At 39.9% G+C, this 21310-nt stretch overlaps 1 protein-coding gene across 9 annotated transcripts in view; it reads left to right on the top strand.

The window, feature by feature from the left end:
* The window catches only part of RBMS3 (RNA binding motif single stranded interacting protein 3), a 718180-nt gene that overhangs the window by 369621 nt on the left and 327249 nt on the right, over window positions 1-21310 (top strand). The gene's annotated exons all lie outside the window — the stretch shown is intronic.

Here is a 21310-nt window from a genome sequence, read left to right as displayed (position 1 = left end):
ATTTCTGCCATGTAAAGGCAGCAAGAGTTTGACATCTCTGGCTATTTTTATTTTCCTTTTCTTTTGTGTTATATGTGTTTCTTATGTGTTATATGACAACTGATGAAATGAAGGTGTGGGAAAAGTAAGTTCCCTTCCTTTCCTTTTTTCCCCTGCATTAAAATGTTAATTAAAAATAATTACTATGACCTTTAAATAAAATAAAGATTAACCAAAATAAAATCCCCATAGTGAGGTCAAAACCAGAAAAAACCCCAAGAGAAATGCTGGAGCTAAACCTTTTTCCTACAACAAAGTCAGACCAAATTTGTACCCAGTGTAAACTGGTGTTCTTATCCTGGCCCTGGTGAAGACAAAGCCTAAACTACCTGAGATTTAACGTAGTGGTAGAATGTTAACCTATGTCTGCCCCTATATTTTAAAGAAGTAATCTTTGGTGACTTAAAGGAATTTATTGTGTTCTGTAATCTTGTGTATGCTAAAGCAAGGTACACTGTGGCTCCAATTCAAACATAACCATGTAATGTCTCTCCTGTAATTAATATCAGCTGACACTGTTGCTCTGCGATATAGCAGAGACTGAAAGGGTATGAAGGTGAGATTGCTCATTCAGTGGGATTAGCACATATAGGAACCATGTGGTATCATATAGAGTAGTTCCTGCTTAAACTGTGGTTGATGTTTTGGTTCAGTGTATCCTGGCAATATGAGAACTGTGAATGACTGAAATCTGCTGAAGTCATCAGTCTCGGTGGGAACCAAAGAAACGTCCACACTTGAGAGGAAAGAAAACCTCCAAAAATTCCCAGATCTTTGTTATTCCAAGTAAAATTGGGACAGCAAAGTCCCAAGAAGGGTTTACTGTTGAGTCAAGCACAGCAAAAGTATCCTGCTGTACTAAATATGCTAATTCAAAGCAATGAGGGAACAATGAGTTTTTGTCTTCCATTTCTTAACATGGGTGTTCAGACCTGAGAAGAACACACTTATGGGTTAGCTTGGAGAGATCTGTATTCTCCTGAAGGTCTTTGTATCACAGACTTTTCCTAAAAATTTATTAAGAGGAGTGGGAAAGGCAAAATAAATTAATTTCATGTTAATACTTTTAAGTCAAAAAGCCTTTGATCAGGAACCAAATGGTGAACTTTAAGGATGTATAAAATAGACATAAAAGCAGAGGAACCTAATGCTGTGGGCACAATTTGTTAATTCTTGCATTGAAGACATCTTCATAGTGATCGTGCTTATTAATGTTGTTAGAAATATTGTGGGGTTGTTCTCTGGGTCCAAAATGATACAAGGTGGTGAACTTATATTTCATCTGAAAGACATCTTTGTTTCTGAAATCAGTTGATTTGCAGTTTTGCACTCAGTTACATAAACAATACATCTTTGCAGTGTGTAAATATGGGCATGGATGTGCACAATTTTTTTCTCCTTTGCCTGATGTAATTTTGTATTTTTATCATATTAAAAAATTATTTGTATATTTCTTCCCCATTAAAATAATCTCCAAATGTCTTCCGTTGTTAAAAACAAACATTAAAGTTGCCCCAGTAGGCAGTGAACCAACCCTCTTCTTACCTGGCCTCTTTCATCAGAGAAAACAAAACTCTAGGTCAGCAAATGCCCACAGCACTACAGAGAGCTCCATCTGGGATGTGAACGTTCCCATTGTCAGGAAGAAAGGCAGAAAAATAATCTGTGTAAAGTAATAAATGAGCACCTGCACTCTTCTGTTTTGAATGTGCCCGTCTTTTCACTGGAGTGTGACAGAGTGTCAGTGAGAGTTTCTCATCTCCTTTCAAGTTGGATGAACCTGATTTAATGGAAGATAGGGGAGGAGGCAGCGTTCACAGACATTGCTGCTGAAAACATTTCTTCTGATGAATTTTAATTAAAGTCCTGGGGACGGGGGGGTGGGGGTGTAACACAACAAAACAGAGAGCTCATAACAGAAATACTGAGTCTTACGTGTAGCGGTGTGAACGGCATGACCATAACAGCCACTTGTTTTGCGTACTGTGCAGGCGGGGTGTTGAGATAGAAAGAGCAAACACACTTCATGAGCTGCTTCTGACTTGTCTGAGATGTGCGTGTTTCCAGTCTTGCCTTGCCCTCTTTCTTTCTCCACTTCTGCAGCATATTTTGTGTGCAGCCAGTCAACCATGGCATCACCACCCGTCCATGAGGCTATCGTCCCCTTACTGATACAAGCATTTTAGTCTGAAAATGCTCACAGCCAAAAACTGTCAAAAGGACAGAGAGGCTCTGCAATGTGCATGTCTGTCAGGGAAATGTCTGGTTTTTCAGTATGGGTGTTGCTCTGTGGAAGGGCCTTCATGACCATGGGTCTCTTGACAGTCTGGGTTTTTCAGCCCCTCAAGGTGTTCTATAGAACTCTGATGCTCAGTTTCTGCTTTCCAGTGAGGAGGCTGATGGATGCACTGGTGGTTTGACAAAGGTTCCTTCACTGCGGCCTTTCAAGTGTGTTTTTCTTTAGTGGGAACAGCGACAATGGAAGTTCTGGTTATGTTTGGTTCTTCTGTTTTGAAGCTCATCCATGTGTTTTAGATTTGTCTGTATTTTTGGTATTTGTTCTCCTAAATTCCGGAGTGTCAAGTCCAGTGGGTCTTTCTGATCTGTTGTCCTTTGAGAATTGATGGCAGCAGTGTGAGAGCAGATCCGATGGCTGTATTACATTGCAGAGAGTGGAGAAGGAAGTAGGAAGTTTTCTGACTGGGATGTGGTTGATACTCCTTAGGAGTCCCTGACTTTTGGGAGAGGATGGAGACATGCTGTTCATGTTCTGACATTTTGTGTAGCAGGAATGTTTCTGTAACCTTTCTCTACAAGGTATGAAACGGATGTTCTGATCTGTTTGAGAAATACTTTGTTCTAAAGCTTTGCTGGAAGGAAACAATACCAGCTATGGTTAATAAATGCCCCCAAAACAGGAATAACCTGGGCACTGCTTCCAGCAAACGGCATAGCGCATCTTTGTAATTTCTATGCAAGGGGAAGTGGCAGGCCAAGTTCGGTAGCAAAGTTATTTAATATTATCAGCAGGAAAACAAAAATGTCATTGTGTTCAGCTGCTAGACTTTCCCATACAGTTCCAAACAAGCATCGACAAGAGCTCTGTGCTATGCAGCATGCAATGTCCTTCATTCTAAATATTTGGTAACTTCCTGGAATTACTGGTGTGACAAGCTGCTAGCTTTGTGTTAAAAACTGAAAAGTCTTTCATTTTCTTAAAAGATGTTTGCTAGAGAAGGGATTTCTTAGAATTTTTGCAACTATGTCAGAGGTTTTACGTCTATAAAACAGAGACAGGAAAGATGGAATGTTTTCAGCCTGATTTTTAAAAGACGTTGATCTGACAGATCTGTAAAGTTTTTTTCTTTCTTTGGGCATGTATTTCCTGTGTCTCCATTGTGAGCTCTAGAGAAAGTGGAGACCTCTGGATTCTGATTCTCTTGGAAAGTACCTAGCTACAATTCTGGGGGTAACCCCAAATAAAATAATGAAGGTAACAGCAACGTGGAAATATAGGTTCTGTTCAAAATAAGCTCTCTGCCAACAGCCAGCCAGCCTCATATAAGCTTCATGGAAGCACAGCAGTCTGTTCAAATAGCAGTTATTGCAGGATCACAGCCATGTTATTCTTTCGGTGTAATACAGGTAATAAGTGCAGCATTTATGGCTATTACTGCCTGGCGATCACATAAAAAAAGAAACAGACATGCTTTCCTTACTTGCGGCTTCCCAGTTCAGCATTTCCATATACTCCTGGGGTTACAATCCAATTATGAATCTTCAATTATTTTCTGTAATTCACTGATTCAAGAAGAACATTAACTTTTTAGCTTCTTTATAGTAGGGAACTAGTAATTAAAATGGATAGAATAATTCACAGATTCATGGAATTTAAGATCCAGAAGAGACCAAGGGATGGTCTACCATTATTTTCTAGTTGATTCAGGTCCTTAAACTTCCCTTATTTTCTCCTGGACTGAATATATCAATTTATTTTGATCTGAAGAATATGTTCCAGAAAAGCACCCACTCCAGATCTGAGGATATGAAAGCAGCAGTAGATGCACTGCTGTTCCTGAGCCACTTCCAAATCAACTTTCTGGTGTTGAATTTTACCTGTTGGTTCTTGGGGAAATCAGATGAAGGACCTTTCAGACTCTTCCTCTCTCTCCATCCTCCTCCCAAATGTACTTATGCACTATAATCAAGTCACTTTTCAGACTTTTCTTAAATAATCAAAATAGAGGGAGCTGTTTAAGTCTCTAAGACAGTTTTCTTCAGCCTTTGGATAATTTCATCAAGGACTTCAGGGATCATTTAAATGTTTTTAAAACTGATTATTTGAGGTTAGAAATAATTTCCTTTTTATGGAGGTTTTTTGTTATGTATAGCTTATGTAGCCGTATCTGTTTGTATGTGTCATTAAGTGGATTAAATGTGTCACTGGACCATCTGTGTTCCTAAGGAGGAGAAATGATGCTTAAATGCTGCCGTCCTAGCAGGGGTGTGTGCGCTCTGTGGAGAGCACAGTACACTGGACCTGGCATTATCTCAGGAGCAGCAGCTCATCTCTCAACCTTTGAGGTTTTGATTACCTTTAATTGTAAATCAGGTGTCTGTCAGTCCTCAGCTTTGAGTAACAAAAACCCATAGAACAAGAAAACTGCAGCACTCCTGGAGTTTGTTTTTTTTTAAAAAAAAACTAAAGGATTTGGATCTAAGCCAGACCTAACTTGGCTTTGTAGAACTTGATTTCCCTACTTATCTATAACGTTTCTTGTCCCCTCTACTTCACTTAAATCAACATCAAATTTTGGATTGTCAATAAAACAGAGTATGGCCACGAAGTTTTTTTAATTACTGTACAATAATTTAGCACAAATATTTCAATATAAAGTTTATGAAGTGCCTTACGAACTGCATAATAAATGAATTCTTATCACATATACAAACATACAGCCAGTTCAAGGAGCTGAAGGATTCATACAGCGCAATCTCTTGACTCTCAGAATAAAATGGACTCAAAGAAATTGCTTCTAAATGAAAAGGCAAACTGGTGGCAGTGGTGGAACGAAATGGAATATGACCAAGTCATTGGTGGGGTTTAAGTCAAAGCAAGGCCGTATACTCATGCCATGATTTTGATTTTTGCCTAACATTAAGAACTGGACTAAAGATGTGATTGATGGCAGGTCTTACAGATGTGGGAGACGGGCTATCATGATACAGCTATTAAATACTATAAGCACTTTTAGGACTTCTAGTTATTTTATCTCTATTTTCAGTGATCGGTAAGAAAAACCTGGCTTTTTTTTTAACATGGTTTTGCCATTGTTAGTTCTTGTTAGGTTCCTGCATTTGTTTGTTGGTTCTTAGTACACTTAGATATAGAGAAACAAGAATTTCTTTTAATCACAAGACCACATCACTTGTCCCTGCTGTGCCCCTGCCATGCTGTTCCCATGGTACTGCTGGTAGGTGAGCGCTAGCAGCTGCATCTCCCACTGGTGCTGGGTAACTACGGCTTGACCAGCCAACATGAGGTGTTTTGTGGTGGGGAAGAGGTGGTTCAGAGTGGCAAGAAGAGTGACTAGAATATGTTGCAACTCCTTGAGTGATGATGTCTGTCAGTACAGTTTGACATGTACTGAAGCCAACTAAGTGGAAAAGACCCAAATACCTTGTCCTCCCTCATTCTTTTTTCCATTCCCCTTGCACCCCTGGTTTTCTTCCCTAATGCAATCCTCCGTTAAAGGGGGGTATTTCTGCACAGTAGTCAGGCTCATCGTTTGCTTAGTAGGTGCTGGTTAGCAGTGCAAGGGTATTGATGAGAAAGCCTGTGTTAAATTTCTCTTCAGAGACTGCCCTAGAATTGTTACAGCTCATGTACACATGGCATTTTAATCTCTCTGCAAAGACTTCTGAAAGGGATTTTTAAAGCACTGCGCCCCTAGTTAGTAGCTGTCACCAGTGTGTGAGGCACGCTCTCAGTGGAGAATTTAGCAGCCTTCCATTGCACCTGGGTCAAAATGTCACCAGGTAAATACATCTCTGTCTGTTCAGACTGCCAAGTCACGGCGGCACTGCGTAGGGCTCGGGGTGTTGAGCCCGCGAGACGGATCTCAGCACTCTCAGCAGATTCCCAGGGCTGGGTGCTGGGTTTGGCCAGGGGACCTGCTGTGGCAGGCCGTCTGGTGTGGATGTCGAGGCAAGTTCGATATGCTGAGGGCTCATGGGATTCAGGCACTGTGCCAACGGTAAAGTGCTCGTCGCTTCCTAACGAGGTAGCCCTCCAGTCCTGCTATCAGGAGGTCTGCAGCTGGTCTGCTTAATGGTATTTAGTAACAGTATGTGCAGTAAAGCATGCTCTCCTATTACACAGAAATCCACTAATGCTGGCATGAAGAGTGGTGGGTAATTCAATCACACCCACAAAAATGATATTAACATAACATTAAAGAGCTGTGTAGACTAGCAAAAGACAGGAAATTATGGAGTTCAGGCTTGAAACTTTATCCTTAACTCACCCATATTGTGCCGAGGTATTTGGAAATTTCCATAGAGCGTGTGATTTTATGGAACCTACAGTGGGGTGGATTGTCCTGTTTGTCTGTAGAGGATTTCCTCAGCTAACATCAGCCAGCATTAGTGAGAATTATGTAAAGAAATCCTGGCACAATTTGCAGAGCGTAGCTGGACAATGTGAGCTTTAAATATGAATTTCTTGGCTTGGGTGGTTTACCCACCCCAGCATTTCTGAAGTGCTGCATGAGGCATTAGCTGTGTTGACTTTTTTTAGACCAAGTCGCAGTTCAGTAACAAAGCCACTCTCCCAATTTCACAACTAATTTTTAGGGTTCATTTTTTTCTGTCCAACAGTCACTAAAAAGATTTTGGTTTGGTTTTAATTTACCTCCTGATTTAAAGACACTGCTCCTATTTATCTGAGGTAAATTCACTGGAACTAAGCTGAATTACACTTAAAAAACCCCCAAAAAACCAAAACCACAATGAAAGCTCTATACCAGTCTTCAGGCCTTATTCATATTTTACCTCATTTTTGTGCCGGGTGAAACTAGTAATGCAACTCAGTAAGCAATATTAACTTCATCATAAAAAAATCCTTCATTGGAAATGGAATAAAAAGTGTTAAATACTCCATCTTCTTCCTTGTGGCTTCCAGTCCTCCGTTGTACCTCCCTATACCAGCAGGGACGAGGGGAAGTTCTTGCAAGGACCCCATAGTCAAGGAGGAGTCAGGGAGTCAAATTTCAGTCTGTCCACTGTTACAAACACTTGTATAAACAAGATGTTTATATTGAAGATGTGAGGTGTTTTGTAAGGACAGTCATTTCAGTTCACCCATTAGCATCAGAGCCACCAGGAGCTAAGGGGAGAGTTGTCAGTCGCTCCAAGGATGGGACTTCACTGCAATAAAACGTGAGACTGCAGATCTCCCAGAGATGGTGAGCCAGCAGGTGCAGTGCTTGCAAAGCAGCTAAAACAGCAAAAAGTGCAGCACCCAGGTATTTTCTCACATCTTCAGGCTGTGCTGAAATGCATTCTGCTCTTGGATACCCTGTACCTGTGCCCAAGTAAAACTGATGTGAGCTCAAGTCACATCTGGCTTTAAGAGTTCGTTTGAACGTGACTCTGGGAGAGAGGGAACTACACGATGGTCGATGGTCGTTACTTGGGGGGGGTGGGTGGGGGGGGAAGTGTTGTATAGTGGAAGAGTGACAGAAACCAGCATGAATTATTTTATTCTCATAGTAGCTTGTTGGGAGATTTTGTGTGGTATTTTCTGGAGATGATGAACTTTTGGTATGGTTAAGCCATACCAGTTTTGGTATGAGATTGTTCTGATGTTTCCCTTGTGTGCTTTCCATGTTAAGGAGCTGGGGAGGAGTACCACCGTGTCTGTCTCTGTGGTGAACAGGATGGCCATTAATGACCATGCGTGGAAGAGTGGGATGGCTGTATCCTAGGGGAAATCAATTTTCTGCAGAGAGCTGAGCTACTGTAAAGAGTAGAAAATTTCCACTGAAGGGGAGGGAGGGAAGGGGAGACAAAATTGGCAGAGCAGGGATTAAAAAATACAAAGGTTTTGAAAGTGAGGAGAGACTCAAAAAGCTTTCCGTTCAAGGTAGATTCCCTCTCCCCCAGCACTGTCAAAATTCAGCAGATCTTGAACATGTTAATCTTAGAGGTGGGAGAGACAGTGACCTTGGGGAGAAGCTCTCGGATGAAGGACATGGGGAGGCTGGAGAGAAGTCTGCCTGGGGTTTAGACAAACGGTGATTCTTTTTTAAAGCGTGTTTTTCTTTTAGCTGGAGAACAAACATGCAAAACTGGATCAGTACTGTGGATTTAATTCCTGAAGGAGCATCTGTATTGTGGATGTTTCTGAGTTTGAAAGCCATGCAGTGAAACCTGGGACTAGGTTAAAGCTAGCTGAGGTAGCTCCATGCCCTCCTACAGAAACAGCATGGCTGTGGTTTGGATGGGTCCTCGTATTCCTGACCATGTGCAGGTGTAGTAGGGAATACCGAGTAGAGTGACTTTCTTCTGCCGTTCTCCACCCCTACATGTTTGTGTCTCTTCTCTGAATCACAGACTTCACTGTGGCACTGTAATAGTTTGCTTCCCCCTCTTCTATGGATTTCCTGCTGCTTAAACCTTGCTGCTCCCTTGCAGACAGGCTGGGGAAAGCTCGTTTCCCCTTAGGATGCTGTCATTTGACTCGTATAACAGATCTTGAAAAAACTTTTTCACAGGGGAGATAAAGGAACTAAACCGTAACTGGTGTTAAATATCATCATTCAGCTAAAGCTCTAACAAGAGTAAATTTACTTAGACTTTTTAAGTACGTTTGTATGTTTATGTATCTTAAAAACGTAAGCAGACATAAATTTTTACATCTCAAACAAAAGGATGATTCTTTCCTGACTGCTCAATATTAAAGGCTAAACCCAGTGATAAGATAACATTCCCATAAACATGGAAGCTTGAACAAAGGAGCTGTTGTCCTGAGAATGTGGGAATCAAAAAGAAACTGAAGTCTGAACTTAGGAAATTGTCTTACAAAATGGAATGCTGCATGTAGAGTAACATTTAGTGGCGCTCAGAAATTGCAGAACAGGGCAAATCCATAGGTCTTTCTCTTGATCTCAGTGGTCTTTGGAGCAAGCCCAAAGAAAGCAAAGGGCAGAGGCATATGGGAAATGGAGCGGACCTTTCCTTTTGCTTTGGCTTCTTTTTCAAGATGTCGGTCTTTTGTGAACTTCCTTTCTTGAACAGCAGAAAGGGAAAGCGTTGCAAACTCCCATGGTCTGAGTAAGTGGGAGGAAAGGGTGCAAATGCTGTTGGTGAATAAGATGTTTCAGGAATGCGTAAATACATGGCCTGATATTGCACGTGCTTGATTTATGAGAGTTGGCCGTTGGGTGCATTCAGGACTGTCCAGAGTGTGAATTCAGTTGTTCGTGGTTGTAAGTATTTGCAGACTATAGGGCTGTTCTTGTAGAATGTGTCTTTGACTCCATTTTTACATAGGTTTTGTGCTTTCACTGCTTCTGAAGGGATGTTCAAAAAGCAGTCAGCTTGCCGCTAGAGGTGATCATTGTAAATTTTGTGTTATTAATTTTTAAATCCCGTACATTTGGCAGATTATATTTTGGCTGCTGGAATATAATTTATCCTTATAGGATCTACTTGTCGTTTATATGTGTGATAGCAGTAGTAAAGTGAGGGATGTCAGCACTGGGGTTTTCATAAATCTTTAAATCCAGCTTGTTTTATAAAGCGGGGAATAGAACACAGCATGGATTTGTTCATTGTTTTTTTTTCCTTTTTTTCCCTTTTCTTCACAAGGTTGTTTTCTGGGACCCAAAACATTCAACTGCCAAGCAGTGTTTTTTCCCTACCTGAGTATGTTCACTAATATCTGATATAGATGTTGCTCTTGGCATTGCCAACCCTCAAAAGTTTATTGTGAGGTTCATAATGTTTGTTTCTTAAACCCTTAGATCCTGGGGCATGTGATAAGACAGGAATCTCAGCTTTAAATTTGTGTGTCTCCTTCATGGCTGTAAAGAAAGGCATTAAAATACAACCTCTAGCACAAAGGCTTGAAAAAGATAATCAAAATAAAAGGATATGTCAAATGCATTTATTTCTTAGTTATGTTTTAATAACAGAAGTTAATTTCATAACTTTTTTGGTGTGTTAGAGAGCAGTAGGAGTTGTCAGTACTGTACTACTTGGCCAGTTACAGGAGGAATTGTGGATTTATCCCAGTGAATCACAGTTTGGTTTCTCAGAGTATGCCAAATACTCAGAATAAGGTCTCAGTTTTCCCATTTGTATCTTTTGTCTGGTTTGAGGACTTGTATCTGATTTAATTAGTTTATTTGAAGGCACCTGAAGCCAGTAACATAGAGAAGTCTTTTCTTGAGGGCTCCCAAGCAACTGAAGCTAATTTGCTTACAAATCCAGTGCTACTTGTCAGATTTCAAGATGGGCTTTCTTTCTCAGTGAGGCTTTTGTTCTGGGGTAAAACTCCTGAGCAGAAACATAAAATATTTAAATTCTTGCTCCTTCCTCCAGATCTGCCCATGTATATTTCAGAAAGGATGGGCTACATAGCATATACTTTTTTTTTATAGCTCTCCATCCAGGGTTTTCTGCCTGGTAGGACCAACCAAGTGTCCTTTTAAGGACAGAAGACACTAAGTATATAAACAGTGTCTTTATTTAGTGAATCCATGGCTTGACTAACCTCTTCCTAGTCTGTTTTGGCAGTTTCTGGGTGCAGGCTGAATCACAGCAGAACACAGCAATTGCCAGTCTTGTCTTCTGCAGGAAACTCAGGGCCAAGGTGTCCAGTGAGAGCAGCTGGTACAAAGCCTGAGTGAGGAGTTTTTGGTTGGCTGAGGTGTTTTGGTTTTTTTTTGTCTTAGGCTCAGAAGTGATGAGCAGAAAGCTACAAGATGTGCTAATTATGCCATATTTCCTGCCCCTTGATGTTACCTTAAAGTGTAACTTCAGTGCTCAAAGACAGAAAATAATGAGGCAGTTGCTCTGTTGGTGTAAATTGGGGCAGCCCATTGGACCCAGAAGGAGGGCACTGCCTTTTCTGAAACCAAGAGCATGATCCAAAGTGCAATTTTTAATAAGCTCTTCCTCTCCAAAGATATTTACCAACCTGACCCAATGAGGCTAATATGTTCACTTACGTCCATTTTTCTTTGGACAATAGAGAATGAAGAATGATTTATATGATAGGCAAGGGCTCTAAACTAAATATCTTTTTAAACCTGTAAATGGGGTTTTGTAACAGGTGACTTCATTTAACGCTGTATTTTCTTGCAGGTTTTTAAAGCATTTTGAAAACGTAATAAAATTAGCACACGATTCATAAATTATGTATCTATTTTGCATGCTGGGCTGCTTCACCTGGTTTGAATTTTTATTGTTGACAAAGCTATCGCTTAGGAAAAGGTGTTGGAGAATAATCTGCTTTGGGACCCTCGACTGAGAGTTGTAGTAAGTTACCAGCGAGAATAGATTTGTCCACTTAAAACTAGTTATTGTAGTAGTTGCAGGCCTTGCACTGAGGAAAACAAAGCACTTGCTGTCTGGAAACATGCACTTGTGGGTCCTGTGTGAGTCTGTTTACTGTATCAGGGCTGTAGGGAGGAATTTCCACACCAAACAAGCACATTAATTTATGAGCCTACACGCTTACTTTAACCTTGAGACACATGGATCGTCCTGTTTAAGTTCAACTGGGCTTCTTACATGCCTGAATAAATACATGCGCTTGAGTATTTAATAATATTGTGGACAAATAGCTTATCGAATCCATTTTCACACCCTTTCCTGAGGCTGTCTTTATGTTACAGACTTGCCCAAATAAATGGACTAAAAAAACTTTTGCTTTTAAAAATATACTTGGTGGAGTTAAATAAAATTCAAAGAAACTCAAAGCAAGAGATATTCTATCCCAGTCCTGGGCAAGCAGGGTGAACTTTTGTCCATGTAATTACAAAAATCCAAATCCATGCTTTTGTTGTTTCTCCTTGAAAATTTCAGGCAGAGAAAAATGTGCTTCTCTGCACCACTTTTCTCAAAGTTTGGCCTTTGGAAAATGAATACAACTGTGACATTCCAGCCCTGGAGATGGAAGGATTAAAATAAATATATAGAAGAAAAAAACCCACACAGTTTTCTGATGCACTTCCTGAAATACATGTTTTGCAATGCAAAAATCCTAAGAAACAGTTCCTCTCAAACCTACATTGTTTCCAGAGACATCCCGACTACCTGGATTTTTCTAATTTGTAAATAATGAAATGGGAGCTCTGTGAGCTCAAGAAGTCTCCCTCACACATTTGATTCAAATGGCCTCTGTGTGAACTCTATAAAACGCTTTAGCTTTAAATTATCAGTTTGAGTTCAAGGTCCCTGGTGGTAGCTGGAGTTCTTGCTTTTTCCTTTAATTCCTTTTCTTTTTTACTTCCTTTTCTTTTCTTGTCTATTATTGGAGAGGAACCATCTGATTGAGACATATATATTTTTTACAATATGTCGCAGTCATTGAGTTCTTTTAAGAGTAAATTGTTTTAGTGAAATGTCAGAAAATCTGCACAAGCAGAATGCTCAGAGTTCCTTTGAATAATGAGGCTATTGTTAAATGATTGAATACTTTAGAGATTAATATCATGGTATGCTGGCATGCTGGTTCATACCAACTGTAATTTAACAATGAATCCTCCGTAAGTAAGCAAGACTGTGAATGAGAAATTGGATACAGGACAGCACAGCATGCAAGAACATACAAAGTAAATAAATTCTACGCACAGGAATGATACGTTGTGGGCCTGTGTGTGTGTGTTTGTGGTATTTCCATAATATTTGAAATAATTGAATTTATGGCTAGAGGAGATTGTTCAAGTTTGAAGATCTGCTTATTTTTTTCTTCCAGTGCTGATGAGGAACATCTTTATGGTGGAAAAGATAGATTTTGGGTATTTTTTAACACCCCCACCCCTCCCCCTCCCCACACACCCAACGTTCTTTGAAAATTTGGATATGCCTGGCATTGTCATTTGTGACAGGCAGCATTAAACCACATCTTGTTCCATGAAGGGTTTCAGATCCCTGAGCTGTCTTCCCAATAATGCATCCTATCATTATACAGAAAATTTAGCAGCACTGCTAAGTGTCAGCAAACAAAAGTTGCATTTGATTTTTTTAAGACATCTGAAGTTCTTGTAAATATGGAATAATTAGTAGTTGAAGATTTAATGATGGCCCAGAAGAAGGACTGAAGTGTTCTGCATGAAATCATAGTTATTAATTTGTGCATGAATTTCATTTTCCATACTTAATTTAGCAACTGTAGAATATTTTGCTAATTAATTATTAACACTGGTTATTTGTCATGGCAGAACTGTGAGGGAAAAACATAGCTTTCTATCAAAGCAAAAATACAAATGTCAGAATTTTATTCTAAATATGATATACAATAATGTAATCATGTTTTAAATAGTCTTAAATAGCTTCAATATTCAAACATACAGATATAATATGAATATAATACATAGCACTAATTCAGAATAAACAGCATTTAGAATAAATACTTCAGCTAAGAGCCAAATGCCTTACTTGGAACAAACTGGGGAAAAACACTGTAAAATGTCAGGCTTTTATGGGAAGTACCACTTTAGTAAGTGGCATTTTATTCTGTCTTGGGTATCAAGAGTGTGACAAATCTGTAGTCTTATTATAAGCACTGTGAATAGGATTTGAGCTTGTACCTACTGAAGGCAATGAAAAAACAGCCTTTGATTTCTAAAAGTGTTGGATCAAGCCAGTTAATTTCATTTACAGGCAGACCAGAAAAAAAAAAAATCTTATTTTTTTATTTTGGCAAGGAAAGGAACAAGGCTACAGGAAAAGTTACCTTTGAACGACTGAAGTGATGAACTTTCAGGCCTGTAAGAAGTGTAAGTTCTTTCTATTTCGAGAAATTTAGTATCTGTTTAAATTTCATTTACTTCAACTTCCATTTTACCTGGCTTTATTTCCCATGTACTGAAAACAGTTACGATACTCTCCAGAGCCTGGACACTTCCATGGTTTTCCAGAGGTGAATGTATGTATAGTGTTTAAGTATATCAGTGCAGATTAATTTGAATAGGAAATATGACAGTCTTTCTCAGTAAATCTCTGTGTTGTCTTGTAAATACATTTCTAACTTGAATGTGAGACACCCCTATCATTTTAGTGAAGATGAAGGCGAGATGCATTCCTGTTCTTCAGCAGCAGTAGATTTTAGGGACACTGGAAAGGAAAGCTAGTGTTTTAACAGTGATATCTTTTGTTGTTGTAGGTGTTTCTACACACATTTTAAGAGGTTTATTTACAGTATTCTCTGCCCTAGGTTGTTGAAATTTTACAAAAAGTAAACACTAACGCTACAAAGTTTTCCATATTCTTCAATAAAAGAGCAGCAAAGGACCCAACACAGCTGTTCCAGGGCTGTATTAGGGCCCTGTGATTTGAGCTGAAATGGTGCTTGCAACTTCTGAAAAGCAGGATTTCTGAGTGTAGTCTGTAAATGGAAAGTAAATGCCGTGATCCATACATTGAAAGTGCCTTTTAGGTTCTTTCTTCCTAACATGGAGCAGCTGACGTGTTGGATCATAGCATTCAAGAGAATGGTATGATCTTGGGTTTTATTTGTCTAAAGTGATAATAGTCTTCATAGACATGTGCATATAGGTATTTTATGGTTTTGTAGCTTTTTTCTCTGATACTTCTGAAAAACATGTATTTTCAGTGGGTGTGGGGTGATGGTGAATAGTAGGCCCATGTATGAGTCAAATCATTACACCCTTAGTAGTAAATGTCTGTACCAAAAGGTAATACTGAATATGCATGCATTCTTTCAGTGGTTCACCAGCTTGCGTTCTCTTGAAAATTCAGTTCTCCTAGATGCTGCAATATATATTACAGTCTGCTTAAAACTGAGCTCCAAACTGCATTGTTAGGAACAGAAATACATGGTCTGAATTTATAAATTGCTGAACACCACCGTACACGATTCAGTACTAATAACTCAGTAACTTAGGAGCCCTTCTGAAAGTCCAGGGTCATTTTAGATGTACAACCAAACAATTTAAGAGAGGCCTCCCTCCTTTTCCTGTGATGTTTTGAAACTCCTGGACAAGTTGTTATTCTAAATTGCTGTACTAACTTGTATTACATTTACTGAAGAAATTGTTTCTGTAAACTTGACAGCCAGACTGAAGAAAGGGTGGAAGACAGGGTAGCCAAATGTTAAACTGAAGTACGGTCTTGTTAATCCCTGTAACTACCTCCTCCTGTTTGTTCCCCATCTGTGCGCTGGTCTGTGAAAATAAAAGGTGCTGTGAATGGCATGAATTTTGTTGTTGTATTTTTCTGTGATTAAAAGAGTTTAGTCTTAATTTTTCCTTTTTAAAATTAAAAAAAACAGAGAACAACAAAGCAACTTAATATTTGTTAATGGATAGAATAGTAAGGTGGTATAATTTTGAGAAAAAATACAGGCATTGAAAATGCCATACGATAGATGAAATGCCCAGAAATGATCATGCAAATCAGATTATTTTTTTTTTTTTCTGAGTGGATTTCCCTTTTTTGTGTATTTGGATGTCTTTAAGTTCATGTGACAGTGTATTATAAGAATAACATCTTTCCGAGAAACCTAGCAGAAGTTTCTTCTGTACTTCAGGCCTTCATAATGTGGGCTGCTTTTTCCTCCCCAAATCCGTGGTTTTCCTCATAGTCTCTGCTTTAAACAAAATAAACCCAGTTATGCTATTTATATATTCATTCACAAGAATGAAAGAACCTCAGTGTTGCTTATCTAAATCCAATTACTGCTGGTCAAATTCATCCCAGTACAGAAGTTCCCAAGATAAAAGCATATATTACCTAAATGCCCAGAAATGCAGACTGTTTTCAGTTGGGTGAATTGTGCTCTGAGCAATGCGTGAACCCTAACACTGGGGATATCGTTATTAAACTCTGAACTGGGAAATTACATGATAACTCGTTTTGGTTTGAGTAAGGAAGGAAGAAGTCTGGAGACCGGTTACTTGGGTTTAAATCCCAAGTTTCACATGTATTTAAAACATACAAGTAACTGAAATGGGGCAAAAGCTGTGTTTTGTACATGCCTGTGCACCTGCTGCCCTGCAGATGAGGGTGGCAGCGTGTGTGTAGCACTGAGTCGGGCGAGTGACGAGAGACTTGGCCTGCCTAGTCTGATGGCTATTTTTGGTTACCTGACTAGCCGTGGGCAGCTTGAAGGCTGGCTTGACGGACAGAATAAGAAAGATCCTATTATATATATAAAAATACCTACCCCAGAGGCTTTTGTTTTCTGTAATGATGTGGAAAAGCTGAAAAGTTTGAGTGGCCCCAACCAGTCTGACCTCCCAGGAGATCCCTTCTTTGACCCAGCAACTCTCGGTGGTGGCTGTCTCTCAGTAGGCTTCCCACCTTGGTGTACCGCCTGCCAGCAGTGGGGTGGCTGGTACCTGGTTCCTCAGCCCTGAGCTAGCCCCCAGCTGAATCTCACTTGCCTCCTAACCCTGGTTGCCTGCATGCCTTCCCTGCACCCCCAGCTTCCCGCAGGCAATAGCAGAAATGGCTCTAATCCTTTGTGTGCTGTGGGACTGCAAATTCCAGTCTGGGATCGGTGTGGGCAGTGGGTAAGGTTCCCTCGTCTTGCGAGTGCTATCGCTTGCAGCTGAAGTGCTTCCTTCAGGAGCTGTCTCCATTTTAACAGCAGTTATCAAATAACTTCCTGGGAGCGACGAGGACGAGCTTTGTCTGCAGTGTAAGTGCTCATCGACTGCCTGCCTGCAAGCTCTTGAAATGATCTATCAATACTGCATCTTTGATGTATGTTCAGGGCTTATTCTGCATTGCTTGCATCTTTCCTGAGTCTGCTGAGTAGTCAGAAAATGTGGGGTGCAATGGGATGCGGCTCTCGAGGGTGTTTTTTGACACGTCTCTGTAGATGGGTCTGAGCAGGGAGATTGTTTCTCTGCACAGCACTGCAGGGTCTCCTCTTAGTCCTACCTGTTGTGGGATATGGTGTGTGTTACCGTGTTGCAAGTGAAGTGTTTTTAAGTGACCTTTGTAATTTTAATCATGGATATCAGATGTCTTGAACAGTACCCTGAACTGATATATATGCAAGAAAAGGTAAAATTGTTTATGTTTGTAAGAAGGTATTTCCACCCTGCCACCCTCCCCACCCCCCCAAATTAATGTTCTCTTGGAATGAAAGGATGGCTGGGCTGAGTCAGACAGGAATTTGTTTTAGCAGCTGTGGAGGTGTCTGATGTTAAAACAGGGACAGCGTGTGATGATACTGCTCTGGTATCCTCTCCTAGTTTCTGGCAGTATGTGACTTTGAGGGCCATAAATGTGTCTTTGTTTTTAATTTCGTGACAGATTTTTAATCCTGGAAGTCATCTGATAGCTTTTTGTAGAGATGTGCTCTGTTGGGGCATCAGCGTAGGCTGTGGCAATGAGTTCCACAAGTAACTCTCCATTCTGGAGAAATACACCTTCTGCAGTTCTTAAATCTTACTATTTTCTTGGCAGTCCTTATGTATTATGAGAAACCGGGAAGACAACTAGTCGTCTCGCTGCATGGGTCCTTCTTTAATGAGCTGAGGTCCTAGTCTGTACTTGCTCCTGAACATGGAAGCTCTTTCACGTATCTGACCACCTTGTTTTAAAGGAAAATTATTACGTAGAAAAAGATTAAAAGCATAATTGAATATAAGGGATTTAAAGGATTTTTTACAAAGCGTGTAAACAATTTTATTTGTGCTCACTATGGATTTAGATAACACTTCGGGAAGAATGTAATGGGAAAACGACACATTGCATGTCTGGAAATCTTTTCAATAGAGATTTCAGTTCAGATGTTCAGCAGACACGTTCTTGAGGTAGCCATCTCACAGATTCATTACGTCTCTTCCCTTAGATACTGTGATGCAGTAGGTTATCGTTAATGATACAGTCATTATGTTGAAGCACTGGTAATAAGGCATTGAGATAAACTCGGTTCCACAATTGGCTTTTTCTGACCACAATTTTTGATTCAAAGTCTTTGAAAGAATACTTCCATGCACCATAACTCAGGAGGAAATTAAGCTGTGCTCATGTTTTCACATGGCAAGTAAACCATACCTGGTACTTGTTACGTTAATGGTAATGGTAGTTTGTAGAACAGAGGTGTGCAGGCTCTTGAATTTTATATTAGTTTCCATTTAAATATAAGAAAACAAGAGGCCAGCTCTTGTGATGCACTTTATCCTTATTCTGTGGGTGTTATTGAACAATACATTTTTGGTATTTCTGGGTGAATCAAAACAGAATTAAAGGTCACACAAACAAAGCTTTTGAAGACTGGGAGAGGAGACATAACTTAATACCATTCTCTACACATGCAAGAAAGAAATATGACTACATTTGTAGGAACAAAATACCTTCCTGATTTCTTGCAGCATACAAACTAACACTCTTCATCAGAACTGATGTTCTGATTACTGTAAAATAATTACCTGAAGTATTTAGGAAAACAGTGTCCAAATTAATTCCAATTACTTTCTTGTGGTAGTGCTCAAGGTTTATAGCGGTAGATTAAACTGCCTGCATATGGCTAATTGCCTATAACGGTGTTTGTCATTGTGGTGCCTCTTATCACTCTGATGTCTGTTTTTGCAAATGTGAAAGCGTGCACGTAACTGTACCTGCAGGAGGAAACCTTTTCTGAAACAGAATTACTTGTGTGAGTAAAATTTCTAGTGTAACTAAGTGCAGGATCACAGTATGTAGCAAATAACTCTGGGAAATCTGTAATAAAAGCAGTGGAACCATGAATGCCTGTCTCTGCTGGCAAGAAATGTTAACTTTTAGCTCTCATGTGACTTGGATGAAACAACATATCAATTCATTAGGAGTGGCTGGGCTGAAATGGAGGCTGGGTGTTAGTTTTTGTTGGCGGAAGTTTAGGTAGGGATTGTGTTTTATTGGAGGTTGTTGTGGGTTAGCTGCCGATTTTTGTTGGATTCTTTTTCCATGTATCTGTCAGAGGCCCTTTACTGCAGGAGATAGGCATGTTTTTGCATGTTTTTCATGTATTTGATTTTAAATCTGAACAAATGAAATGAAGATGCACCACACAGGCCAAATTTCCTGCTGGGTAAGTTGGCCCAGTGAACAGCCGTAAATCACACTGGCGGAGAATTTGGATTTGCCGTATCTTAAGATAAGTGCTTTAATGTCTTCGAGGCCAAAGTCAACTTCAGGTATTACCATGAAGAATTATAAAATTAAGCGGAACATAAGTGAGTATAAAGGCCCCAGTTCTGAAAACACCTGAGGTTAGAAAAGCATGTGATCTCATGGTTAACATTAAATCTGTTCTGTATGTGTTTGGAGTTGGGCCAGCTATGGCAAAATAGACCCACAACTATGTGCCCACATACCCATCGTGGTGGAGTGTGCAGTGCATTACGCCTGCCTTCAGAGCATAAAATCCTGCCTGTCTACAGAGCCAGCAAAAAAAGGGGTGGGGGGGTGGGGGGGTGGAGGGAAGGAAGGCTTGTACCAATTTTTTTGATTCCTAAAACATGGATGAATTGGGGCTCAGCTTGGGTTGCGCAAACTGTTAATGCCTTTAGGTCAGTTTTCCCTCCTTCTGACTGGTTTCAGTCTGAAATAAAACAAAGCAAAGCATGTTTTTCCTCCCCAAAATGAAAGTCAAATGGAAACAAATGCTTTTGCGGGTTCTTAGGGAAAGGAAAAACTGTGAAATGGAAAAATCTCACTTTGCATCAGTCACAAAAACAGAGTAAAGAGAGATGGAGAGACAGTGGCCTTTAGATAAAGCTGAGTGTTTACATGTCACTCACAGTGTGGAACCTTCAGCTGAGAACTTTGTCAGGCACAAAACTGCCTCAAATCGTATTTGCTGGTACTAAAGAGCATGTTTAGGCAGGCTGTTCCCAATCTTTCCCATTGGTGCCGCTCCCCCTTCACGAGATAATTTGTTTGCTGTGTCCAGACTAAAACCCGAAGATCCCTTTTTCCCTTTTCCTCTGTGATGGTACCTTCCCCTCTTTGGCTCCCTGTCTTTGTCTCCACCCGCCACCCCCCCACCTCACGCCTTAATTTCTGTTGTACTGGCTATGTTTACAAACTGGTAGGGCAGAGAAGAGCATGGCCTTGAATATGTAGAACAGTGCTCTGCTGCTGTTGGAGTTCTTGTCTGTGTAGCAGGAGACACGGGTTTCCTCCTGAGGCAGAGAAGGGTGTTGCAGCAAGGTCTTCCACATCCTGGTTTCTGCACTTCAATTAGAAGTCACTGACATCAAATTTATATTGCTGTTAATAAAAATTAACAAATAAAAATTGGTCTGCCATACATTGTAGTGGTTAATAATTTATGAGCTATTGGTTATTTTTCATGGGTGTTGCTTTGCCATTGGAAGATGCAGTTTTATTATAATATTTTTTATGTAGATATATATATATATATAAATAAAATGCATCCTTCATTTAGCGTGAAAGTTGTCTTCCATGGAAAAGTCTTCCAAATGAAAGCCCAATCTATCAAAATATCAGTAATGCTTTTTTTAAAAAAATTTGGGGAAAGGACACTTTAGAGGAAGTTCTCTTCGGTGAAGCAGAGACCAAGACATAACAGTAACTTGAGAAATAATTTTATTTTCCTTATTCTCTTGAAGTCTTATATTCAGCTATAAATGCTCTCTTCTGTGATCTTTTACCAGGGTTTTGTGATACTTTTAAAGTTTGCATTTTTAATCTTAACCTCTGTGAGGTAAAGACAGGTATCTGTTTTATGGTCTAGTTGCTTAATGCAACAAATTGTAGCTGCCCGAATTCCCTCTTCGTCGTGCTAAGTCTATCAAATTGCAGTGCAGTGCCATGCTACCTGTGGGAGGTGATGTAAATTCAAGTATTAACATTCATACGGAAAGAACTAGGAGATGCACATAAACCTCAAAGCTTCTGTTTGTGCAAAATGGAAGTTCAGAATGTGTATGTGCAGGCGTGGATACACATGTGAGCACAGTTCCGTGTGCAGGCATGTAAAAAACCTATCCTGATTCCTGCATGTTTGTTAATCCTGGAGGAGCCTGGTTTATCTGTATTAAAACAAACCTTG

Source organism: Falco rusticolus, chromosome 4 (genome assembly GCF_015220075.1).
Source record: "Falco rusticolus isolate bFalRus1 chromosome 4, bFalRus1.pri, whole genome shotgun sequence".
NCBI lineage: Eukaryota > Metazoa > Chordata > Aves > Falconiformes > Falconidae > Falco > Falco rusticolus.
Note: the sequence above shows the minus strand (reverse complement) of the source record. Positions and strands in the feature narration are given on the sequence as shown.